This window comes from Triturus cristatus, chromosome 8 (genome assembly GCF_964204655.1).
Source record: "Triturus cristatus chromosome 8, aTriCri1.1, whole genome shotgun sequence".
In the NCBI taxonomy this organism is placed as follows: domain Eukaryota; kingdom Metazoa; phylum Chordata; class Amphibia; order Caudata; family Salamandridae; genus Triturus; species Triturus cristatus.
In genome coordinates, this window is record NC_140591.1 from 706693258 (window position 1) to 706706266 (window position 13009).

The window sequence follows — 13009 nt, forward strand, 5'->3', positions numbered from 1 at the left end:
TACTTAAAACATATCTCCAAATATTATATTTAAATTGCATTTTTAATGATAACTGATGGACAGGGTGGGACTTAGAGGGAACAGAAAGGGCCGGTATATTGTCACCCATATATATATCACCCAGGCTCATTTTAACATTAACCAGGTAATACATAAAGCATTCCTAAGTCATGTGGTGTAACGTATTGACTTAGGTTCACAAATAACACTCAGTACGAGGTCAAGGCATCTAAGTATAAAGAGAAGGAAAAAGGAAGTTTAAGAGATGTAAGTATATACAGAGGAAACTGTACATACCATGGTGCGGCGTGATCAAGGTTAGAATTAGTAATTTCGATCCATATACCAAACCATACTTCACCACATAATTGTGGATTTCAAGCTTCACTTCTAGTGTGTCTCTACATAAAGAGAACATATTTTGGAATTGTCCAATATCATATATTCAGTAGGGCAACAGATAAGGCCCATGTGTAGTCACAGGACTTGTAAGATGAATTGTACTTACTATAAACACTTTGCTTGTGCAATGAACCAGTTTATTATGATATAATGTTCATCAATCTGCCAGTTGCCAATTAAAGGGAGTTCCAAATATATCACACACAGGGGTATCAGTCAGACCCCAGACATTGCATCTATCAGAAGTAAGCAAATGAAGGGATTTTTTTTATAAACAACTGATAATACTTAATCCCTCAACCGCAGACACAATTTTAACTCTACGCAACCAAGTGGATTCTTTCTCAGTGATAATATAGGGGTGGATACAATAAAAATAGGCATAAATAACACACACCGCGAGTGACACCCGGTCAGGGCAACCCATCTATGTATAGGAATAACATGACAGGTCTAGTTCGTAAACGACAAACACACAATTAAAGTTAAGTAGGTGTATAATAGATTCACCAAGCATGCAACATGGTGACCAGGGTTTACTACCGACAATCAAGAACAAGAAATAATATGCTCCAGAAAGGGGCAAGGATGAAACAGTGATAGTGAACCATTCTTCTTTTTAGGGTCCCTGCCCGCAAATTAGAATGATGAACACCTGAGCATATTAGTAGAGACTAAACCGCGTACATAGACCAGCACATGTATAAGGTAATGGCAATCAGAGCCACCATATTGGTAGTGTATTTGACAGCCCCTATGAACACACATCGTAACCAGTTCACCGATTGATGTGGTCACAACAAATCAGCAATAAAATCAGAAGAAAATATAAACCTACAGAATTTGGTTATTTGGTGGCAGGTATTATAATATAGACAGCAGTAGTGTCCCTAGATTGCTCTGTCTTTACCCCATAAGTAGGAACCTGGCATGACATAAAACATGTATTGGATGACCAACATGTCAAACCAAGAGTAAAATGCTAGCGAGGAGTAGCACTGTATTATAACCTGACAATCGAATCCAGATAATGGGAAACACACATTTGTTAGGGGAATCATATGCATTGTGAGCTAGGGCTTGCACCTTAATACACTTACATAATTTCCCTCCACCGATACCATGATGGTAAACAGTACAATTCCATTCGCTGTGTATTTTATAGCTAGGTTGTGGCCCAAGTGACCTTCAAATGAAGGTAAAGTATCCTATGTGGTAGATGTATTCTTATTATGTATATATGTGAGAATTCCAAAATCTGTTGCCAAACTGTATAGATGAAATATTTTGCAATAATACGCTGAAGAATGAATGTACTTTCGATATATAGAAAGATTATAGAATTATAACAATGAACTAAAGGGCTAATATACATTTGATATGCAAACATGGTATACATTTACACCCAGTCAGTTATCTGAAAAAACAATTATAAGACTGATGTGTCAGTTGGGTCAGTTGGGGTGCCATGAAGTGGTGGAGCTATTTTTCAAGAACTCATAGTGAGTAACGGCTCCTGCTCCCACTGCACTCAGGAGGGATGAAGAAGAAGTTGGCATACATGGAACAATTTCTGAATAGATCTATAATGGTAGTTATAGGCAGAAAATTGAACATTCTGATTAGCTGGCCAGCTCCCTTAGTTCAAATTGGAGTGCTAATAATATTTATTAGATACCTAATACAAACTGCACAATAAAACACAACAAATGGGAATGCAGTGGCCTGCACATACACAAACTACAAAACAATTAATACATCTGCAACTCCACGATATGGCAATTCTAAAAACAATAAAATAAAAATAAAGGGAAAAGAGTGTTTAAAAAGCAACACCAGTATCCCATCCCAGCCGGGAGCCATCCAATCCTTCATGGCATCATAGTGCACGCTTATACTACACTTCATGATGTCCATGGGCAAAAGCAAGGGAATGACAGTGTGCCCCACTCCAAAAAATAAATATGTGTTTGCAATTTCCAAATATTCAATTGAAATATATTGGCATGTCTGAAGGCTCAAATACACAAATTATCACTCCTACTTACCTCATGTCATTCTGTTTTAAATTTTCATACCTTCTCATCAACTTAGCCCTCGAAGCTGAGTAGTGTGGAATGAAGGGTGGCATTAACTGCACCTATAAATGCCATTGCCACAAGGAGGGGTATTTATTTTTAGCATATTAGTATTGCACTCTGGTTTTGAAAACTAACAGTCCCCTGGATTTATATAAGAGAGATAAGATTAGCCCTTTAACTGCTGGACCTCTCCCGCCAGTCCTGAGCCCTTTTTGGGCGCTCTGAGGTAGTTTGTGAAATTGCATCTTCTTTATGACATCCTGGGGTTTCTAAAAGTACCACGATTTGTGGATTGCCTTGGAGGGGACCAAGAAAATAGTCAAAATATAGAAAAAATATGAGTTTTGGGGGAACAATATGGAAAAAGTGTTCTGTATACAGTGTATTTTTTCCCAAAAATGGATTCAACAAATGGTTTGCTGTGCTAAAGTCACCATCATCCCAACTTTCAGGAAGAGCAGAATAAAAAAACATTTTCTTACCACACTTTTAGCATTTTTCAAAACGGTAGTCCATTTTTACTATTTTTTGTACCCTCAACCTACTTCCAGTTTGTGGTGGAAACTAGTGTAAAACAAATGGGTGATCTGGGAAAACTATACATTTCTGAAAAGTAGACTAAATTCTGAATTCAGCAAGTGATCATATATGTAGATCCCTCAAGGTTTTACCAAACAAACTGTTGAAATAAAGAAATATCAAAAATGAGTTGGAAAAAACTCCCATTTGTGATAATATTTTCATCTGTCACATTTGATCACAATGACTGATTTACAAAAGCAATATACCAGTGCATTTGCTCTACTCTACTGGCTGTGAGGATATATGGCAATGATAGGTTCTTCAATAACCCAAGGCACCCAGAGCCAACAACTGAGCTGCACCATACAATGGTTTTGCATTGTGTACTGAGTATAGACAAATTCATATGGTGAAATATGTACAGTGAAAAATGGCTATAAAAGACACCTTTGCATTTCTGAAACGGGCATAAGATGTGGAGTTTAGTAGCAGTAGTTATTTTGTCACTCTGAATTTGTGGGTACCTGTACTAGCATAAGATTTAGGGGTATTTTTAAAGTGTCTTCTTTGTTACACAGTGGCTTACATTTGTAATGCACAAATGCAGTGAAATGCAATAGGTATTAAAAAATGTTCTCCTATTCTAAGCTTTCCCATGTCATTCAATAAAAATAGTACCTCACTTGTGTGGGAAGGCATAGTTCCCGTGGCAGTAAACTGCCCAAACACGAAATGCATTCATCACATTTTTCCATTAAAAACCCGACCTGTTTTTACCGATGTGAGTAGCTGTGGATTTGGGGCCCTAGCTCACCAAACCTGGAAACTGGACAGCAAGGGATATCCAGACTAGAGTGACTTGTGTGTCTCTCTTCAGGTTTTGTTACACAGAATTCCTTGCAAACCTCAAACTTTGATCTAAATATTTTCATTTTCCTCACATTTCTGTGATTGAAAGTTCTGGAATATGCATGGAGCCACAAATTCCCTTCTGCCCAGCATTCCCTCAAGTCTCCCAATAAAATTGGTACCTTACTTGGGTGGGTAAGCCTAGTATCCATGACAGGAAACAGCCCAAAACATAACATGGATATATCAAATTGTTCCACTCACAATTTACACTTTTTCTGCAAGGTGGGTAGCTGAGGATTTTGGGGCCTAGCTCAGCTGGCACTCAAGGAAACCTAGCAAACCTGTACATTTTTTAAACTTGACACCTAAGGAAATCCACGATGGGGTGACTTGCATGGCTCTCACCAGGTTTTTTGTACCCAGAATACCTTGCAAACTTCAAACCTTGCCAAAAAAACACATTTTCCTCACATTTCTGTGATTGAAATGCTTGAATGTGTGAGAAGCCATACATTTCCTTCTTCCCAGTACTCCACCAAGTCTCCTGATAAGAATGATATGTCACTTGTGTGTGTGGACCAAGAGACCTCGACACAAAAGGCCCTTAAGTGCCACATTGAGAGATCAGCAATAGGGGTTTGTGAGGGATTTGAGGCTGTACTCAACCGCTACCCATGGAACCCTAGTGATTATTAATTTTAAGGATGGATGAGAGGAGCACAAGCCCTTGCCTAAGGCACCACTCCACCAATTCCCTTTTATCAAGTGGTATATTCCTGCTTGTGGATCGCTCTCCTGTGATGAACCCCAAGCAGCGATCCACTGGGCAGAGGCATCATTGGGAAGGAGAGATTCTCCACTATCCAACGATACCTCTTCTGAGATAATCAGTGCTCGGGCCGATTCAATGTAAGTAAAACAAGCCCAACGGCTCCTTTTACTTTTACTTTCAGGTAATAGTGATGTAAACATGCCCCTTTCACTGATCATCATTAAATAATTTTTTTTTTTAAATCACTCAGGCTTCTGGGTAAGCTCTTCCTGAGAAGCCTGAGCTGCAGCAAAAAAAGGCAAAACAAGAGAGCACTTTCTAACCCAATGGCCGACACCCGCACTGGTGAGAGATTGTGGCCATTGGCCGACGGCCACACCAAAATGGTTAATACTCTTTCCCCCTCAAGATACTCAAAGCAGGACCCTTGAAGGTATGAAACATTACTCAAACATATCCCTGCCCCGATCTAAGTAGTGTGGAGTTACTCTAATCTCATTTATAAGTCAGACACTCCATTCTTTTATTTGTCAAGTCTGTTCTACTTACTCTTAAATCAAATGGGCATATAATGCATGCTTTCCTCTTGTAGTTATCTTGAAAAATCTGTTTTCTTTCAAATTTCAATTAACAATTGGAAATGATTGCAATTAGAATATTTAGGTTTACCTTTCATGTATAAATTGTTGACAAAACAATAGATGATGGTGATGACAAGAAGATTTTGTGATTCTGTGGCTGCAGTGTTTACCACATAATTATGAATTTACTTCATTTGCCACATAATTTACTGCATAGCGTGCAGAATTTGCAGATTCCACAAAAGTGGTCTTTCTAACAAAAATTAAGGAAAATAACACTACCAGAGAATATGCCACATAATGTGCATGCTTTGCAGAATAATTAAGAAACTTTGCTGCATGATTTGGCCCCACATGCCTTCTGGGTTAAACTAATCATACAACTAGTATTAAGGTTCCATCCAGGTCATGAAATATGTCCATATATTTTTGCATTAACTCTCTTAATATAAATACTGTGCCTTTAGTTAGAATGGGGGAGCTATTTTGGTAAGAACAGTGGTCCCATACACCACTAGGTACATCAATGGTGCATCCTGATGGAAATCAAGTACAGAAATGCAATAAGGTTTCACAAAGTAATATGGAGAGTCTTGCAAATGACCTGCAGATGCTTTACAAAATACATGAGAAATTGCGATATAGAGTTTCTTCTCTGTAGGTCTTCCCATATTTGTGTTACTCAAGCATGACTACATCCTGCGAGCAACAGGAAGAAGAATTTCATTTGACCACACTAAACCCCAAACCAAAACCATACAGTGTTCTGCAACGTTAGGATAACTAACTCCTAATGAAAGCCTCTAATGCAAGTGATCTGCAATAGAAAATCAATGACAGGCTGTAATGTGAAAGCAGGCATCTCTCGTCACGCCACGCAATATAAATCCAATCAAACGCAGAACTGTCGGATCTCAAAATTGATTGGATATTCTGATAATTCACCAAAAATATTACTTTTTATTCCAAACATACTGGGAGGATAAATTGGAAAAATCAATATTTCCCTTGTCACCATTTGTAAAATCCTCCGTGTTGACGAATGTGCCCTGGGTTTCTGATCTAGCCCTGCATGATGTCATCAAGAGGGGAAGTGCACGGGGCTGTAAACTGCGGTTGCTATGATTTGCCTGCAAATTGTGATGATATGCAATTTTTCGGAAACGAAACAAAGAAACAAGACAGCGGGCTGCTCAATATGTGTCTTGAAATTACTTGAAGAAAGTGTTTACTGTGGGCTAGAGTTTATTTTCTGTCTGCGCAGGTTGCTCCTGAAAACGAGGAAATGCAGAATTCGACTGCAGCCATGGGTCTAATTAGTCTCATATGATGCCAACTACGCAAGATTGATGCATGCATAAAAAAAATTAGAAGCCTACATCTAAAGAGTATGAAATTATTTCCAATTTACATTCTTTTAAGCCGAATTTAAAGGGAAATACTTTAAAGTCAGGACTTGCCTCTACGCACAATAAGATACTCTTAAGGCCCTGACTCCGAGTTGGTCAAAGGAATATGCACTGTTTATCGCACCTGATAAACAACAAGCATGTGGGGTATGTTATGTATGGAGTGCAATAAATATAGGGGCAGATCTATATTGGAGATGTGCCACTTTTACGCCGCCGTTGCGTCACTTTTGTGACGCAGCGGCGGTGTAAACCCTGCGCCACGTTGCGCCATATTTACATCGTGACGCATCTATGGAGATGCGTCATGATGTAAAGCCCTGCGCTACGTAAAACCTGCGTCAGGTTTCACGTGGGCGTGTCGACAGAGGGGGGGCGTTCCGTCGCAGGAACGCCCCTGAAAAGTGACTCAGTCAAATCTATAAGATTTGACTGAGTCACTTTCCCAACGCTGATGCGCCAAAACCCTGCGCCTGCTTGAAGCAGGCGTAAGGCTTGACGCACCATGTTAGGGATAGGGTAGGTTGGAACAGTGCTGGAGTTGCGTCGCGCATGCGACGCAACTGAAGCACTGCACCAACCTTACGCCATCGGATGCGTCACGCATCTGTTTATTCCTGCGCCATGATGCGCCGCATTGTAAATGCAGCGCATCATGTGTGGCACAAGGGTAAACTTGCGTGACGCATCATTCCTGGCGCATCCTTGCTGATTTGCAGGGATGCGCCAGGAAACATAAATCTGCCCCATAGTTGAGTTGAATTCAATTGAAATTGCGTTTACTGCGCCTGACGAGCCGTTGAAGCATCTATTTCAAGTGTTGGTGAATAACATGTAGATTTTGGTGATCAAACCACCAAAATCTGCATGATGTGATAAATACTGTAAACTTTTCCCAGGTTAAATTCCGGAACATTTAACCTGCTGAAATTTTACAAAGGTCGAGGTATTTACCTCACATGGCAATTTACCAGTGCGGTAAATAATCCGAATTCAGAATTATGAGCCCTGCACCTACTAGGAATCGGAGTGCTGTGGGTGATCTGTAGATCGCAGGTATGACTCCTGAAAAGGGATAAACAATGACTCAACAATTAACCCCTTCGACGCGGCGCAAATTCCGCCGCGGCGCTGGGGGGGGTGTGGGGTGAGCGCGGCACCACCATGCTCGTGACGGAACCACGCCGTCATGAGTCACGGGCGAGCTGTGCTCATGACGGCGTGGTTCCGTCACGGCTCCGCCCACTCTTCATTTTGCCCGCACAGGTGGGGAATCAGCGACGCGTGGGCGGAGCGGCCGCAGCATGACGGAACCACTCCGTCATGAGCACACGCCGCCCGTGGCTCATGACGGCGTGGTGCCGTCATGCGCACGCAAGGGGTTTAGTGCCGCTTCCCCCTTTTTCTGCCACATCGCCCGGTCCCAAGAGACCAGACAGCAGCAGTTTAATGGCGGTTGGCAGTCTCACCCATCTTCTGCATCACCCGGGACTCTACACACCTCAGAGAAGCAGAACACAGTTGGTGCTGTGGCTGAACCACCACCTTCTCCCCAGTCAGCTCAGGTCTCTACTGTCCCTTTCTGATAGGGGAAAATAAACCTGTGTTGGCAAGCAGCTCTTACGGAGTGGCTGTCAGGGCGGTGAAGATCTCTGCTCTCAGTGTGAGATCATAGAGCACAGCTTTTGGCTGGGATGGGACGGATTTCACAGTGAGTGATGGTGTGAGTGGCTGAAGGCCAGGTAATTATTTTTCAGTTACTTTGCACTAGGCCTCAGTAGCAACTTTACCTTTTACCTACATTTGCTCTACCTTGCTCTGCATAACGGTTCTAGCATTGACCTTTTACCCAGTTATGTGCTGAATAAAATGTCGATTGGTTTTCTTGAAACTAGAATCATTTATCATGCATGAGGATTCTTACTATGGTCAGGACCTAAGTTTGACCCAGCTTTCTCGGGTGCTGTTACGATTGCCTGTGAGAGATGGAACGATTCCCCCTGATTTGCGAACGGTGAGACAGTGTTGGAATCGCCTGGCTAGAAGGGCACGGGTACTGATCCCGTACGCACCTGAGATTCCACTACGGGTGTGTGAAGCACTGCCTCATGGGGACGATTGGAGCAAGTTGCGCCAGTGGGAAGATGCAGGCGTCATAACTATTGGACACTTGTTTGAGGATGGTAACCTCCTCCCCTTCGATGACTTCTTGGAGCGCCATGATCTCCCACGGGGGGACTTTCTATGCCATGCGGCTTTGACAGCAGCCATTAGAAAGCACTGGCAATAGGGGTTGGTGGAACCCAAGACGTTCCTGGCATGTCAGTACGTATGGATGGCAGCTGGGAATTTTAAGGCGATTACATGTCTCTATAGGGGGATTACGCATGACTTGCGACAGCCTCTGGTAGCTTTACGTCTTAAATGGGAGGCAGACTTGGGGGAGGCCATCGGGGAGAAACCATGGGGAGAGATCCTAGAACAGGCTTGGAAGGAGCAGTAGGAATGTGCGCTTTAAATTAATTCACTTCTATGTATTGCTTAGGGCCTACCTAACACCGGGAAAATTAACGAGTACTTTGGGGTATCGTCCACCTGCCCAAGGTGTAACCTGGAGGGGGCAGGGTTCCTTCACATGTTTTGGGAGTGCCCACACTTGGGAGAATACTGGAGAGGGGTGATGGCTGGACTGGCCACAGTGACGGAGAGAGAGGTAGCATTGACACCTGGTTGTTGCCTGTTGCATTGGTTCCCACTAAGACAAAAGTTGCTAGTAAATTCATCGACTTGGGATTGGTATTGGCAAAGAGGGAGCTTACTATCTTCTGGAAGTCAAAGAATGCCCCCAATCTGATGAGATGGAATAGGGAACTAGTAAAATGGGCGGATATTGAAGGGGCCAGCAGACTACGAATGGCTACGCGCACTTTGAATGAAAAGTCGATGGCAACGACGCGTGCATGGATGGCGTTGTGGACTTGGAGAAGCACCCACTTAAGGACGCAAAAGACCCACTGGAGGAGGAGGGCGCAGCACCGGGTGACTGAATCCAGGGGTTCCTTGCATGCTTGAGCATAGCGTGGGGCCTGGGAAGAACTAGTTGAGGCCTTCCTTCCACTCTCTCCATGATATTGACCCCTGGGGTTCGGGATGTAGGGGACATGGAACACAGTGGATGCGGTAGGTGGCTATGAATGGACATTTTAATGAGGCAGCGGCATGCCTGAGGGGTCGGGGTGGGTGTTGGGAGTTTCTTAGGGAGTTGGGGGAGAGGGGAGGCAGGGCAGAGGGTAGCATTCACATGAGGAATCCTGCTGGGATGTCCACTATGAGGAGGTGCTCTGTGATATTTACATAAGGCTAGGCATGGGGAGGGGAGGTGGAATGGCGGGGGGTGTTCCTGTTGCCTACCCAAAGGGAGGATTGATACTGGGAGGGGAAGAAGGACCTTATGACAATGAGCGGGGAGATAACCGCACTGGACTTTAATTGCACCGTTTGATCATCTGTTGTGCCCTTTGGGCTGTTTTTCCTATGATGTCACCTTGAAAAACCAATAAAAATCTGTTTACAGAAAAAAAGAGGATTCTTACTATAATCCCCCACACATGATGTACATAACAGGATTACCATAGTCTGTTCAAAAGCCATTGCTATCTTCACCCTATGGCAACCAGGATACTTTGCATAATTACAATTATTGGTTTAGGCTCATCTTCATAATCGTACTCACAACATATCCATTGTGGTAGAACCCCTAAGGCTACCTTTTTGGTATAAAAGAACCACACCTTCCCTACTGAAGTGGAGGAGACACTTCCATCCTGACAGATTCACTGAGGTCCCGGCACGCTGAAGTTTCAACACGCAGTGGTCTGACATCCCTTGTGGTTTGTCCAACTTGTGGGGTGTCCATCAGGTAATGGGGTTGCCTCTTTCCTAGGGGATTCTTGGCTTCACACCCACATACATGCTAGGTACACGTAGGTAGGGTCCGTATAGTGGGAGTATGCATGATTACTGTCTTGTTTATATGCCTGCATATATTCGTTGTTTTAGCACCATGGTGGAATTCTACCTTCTATTTACTCTGATGGTGCTTGTAATCTTATACATTAGCTTCTGTCTAATGATTGTCGCATAAAACATGTTTCATACTAGAATGATGCTGGTTCAATAACTGCTTATTGAAAACCTCTCCAAAGTTTATTTTGTGTATCTCCATGAAACTAAGGGCATCATTACTATGGCGGGTGGCACCGCAACGACAAAAGGGACCACCCGCCATAGGTGCGGCGGTGTCACCATGCCCATCAGGACTTTAATCCAGAATCAAAAAGTGACCATACAGGTGTGTTGAAATAAATTGCGTAAATTGACAAATTAATAACATATGCATTGTACTTCCTTCTGATAAGTGAAGTGTAACATAATGTAAAAACATTTTCTAGATAACGTGAAACGTTGCATTTCGAAATGCCTATTAAATCAATGTCTGTCCTAAACATCAATCAGTTAACAAACGTATCCATGTAACATTTCTCCTTGTCTAGTGTAATTCCTGTATTCAATCCATTTTTAATTACCACATCATTGTTTAAGGTTAATGCATACATGTTTATTCTTATCACTTATCAAGTTGAAATAAACACACCTGAATTAACACTTTTAAAAAATTTAAAACATATTTTTGTTGGTGATGGAGTACACTATCATTATGCATGCTTGCACCTACATTCAAATTACCATCATATATTATTTTAACCACTGTATGCACTTAACAAAGTAGACAATGTCAGGACAAACTTGGTGAAATTAAAAAACTTGGGGGCATATTATAAAGCATGGCGTTAAAATTACTGCCGCTTTAGCGGCAGAAAACTGCCACTAAAGCGGCGATAATGGGCTTGATAATATGCCGCAGAGAATTCCAATAGAATCCCATGTTGACACCAGAACATGGGCTTCTATGGGAATTCTCAAGGGCATATTATCAAGCTCATTATTGCCGCTTTAGCGGCAGTTTTCTGCCGCTAAAGTGGCGATAATTTTAGCGCTGTTTCTTGATAATATGCCCCTACATTTATTAAAATTTTGAGATACTTCTCTAATTTAAATAAATTAAGGAACAATATTAACAAATTCCAATAGATTGCACTGTTGTGCTTTTGTTACTAACTTGCCCCCTATAGAACTGGTAAGGGGAACCTCCTCTGGAAGAGGCATCTTGTGGGCACAGAGCAGGCATCCCAATGATCTTCCTCAGGAGGGGTTGGTTTTGAAGGGGTGGGTTTGGGTTTGAATTTGGAAGGGGTGGCTTTGGGTTTGGGAGGGATGGTTTGGGGTTTGGGAGGGGTGGTTTGGGTTTGAAAGGGTTATGTTTGATTTTGGAAGGTATGAAGGTCTGAGCATCCATAAAAGCTGAGATAGGATAAACAGTAGGGGGTGGGAGAGGACTGGGTTTTGGAGGTAAAGGGATCTGGAGTGTGTGATGTGTGTGTGTGTCTGTTATGCAGCTGTATTTGGGTCTGGTGTATGTCTTGTACATTTGGGGGTGTTTCTTGGTAGTTTGGTATTTGGGTGAAAGTGTGTGTTTGGGTTTGTTTGGTGTTGTTATGAATGTAGATGTGGTTTTGTGTGAGTGTGTATCTTTAGATAAATGTGCTGTTGAGGTGGTTGGTCTGGTTATGGTGCTTATGGGCTTGTGGGTGTGCTGGTGCTTGTGGGTTTGGTGGTGGTAGTTGTGGGTGTTGTGGTGGTGGCTATGGGTGTTGCGGTGGGTATGGTCGTGTTTGTGGGTGTGATGGAGGGTGTGGTGGTGGTGGGTGTGGTGGTGGTTGTAGGTGTTGCTGTGGGTATGGTGGTGTTTGTGGGTGTGATGGATGGTGTGGTTGGTGTGGTGTTTGTGGGTGTTGTGGTGGGTGTGGAGGTTGTTGATGTGATGGTGTGTGTTGTTGTGGTAGGTGTTTTGGTGGGTGTGGTAGTAGGTGTGGTAGTGGTGGGTATGCTAGTGGGTGCAGTGGCGGATGCAGTGGTGGGTTTGTTGGTTGTGGGTGGTGTGGTGGTTGTGGTCTCTGTATGTTGTTTGGGTATGTGCTTGTGTTTCTTGGTGTGTTTGTGTTTATGTGTGTGTATGCTAGTTGTGTTTGTTGTAGTGGGTGCGTGCAGGACAGGGCTTGGAATTGAGAATGGGAATGGGGAAATGACCTGAGTTGGGGCATAAGGTTGGGCTTGTTGGGAGGTGGCGGTCAGTGAGAAAGCTAGTCTTGTACATTCTCTCTGCAGTCCAGACTCCAGACATAGCACTTTGAATTCCTTCCAGGTATGCTACCATTTGTTGCATATGGCAACTAAACTCCTCACATACAGAGATGTTTTGTAGGTGGTCAA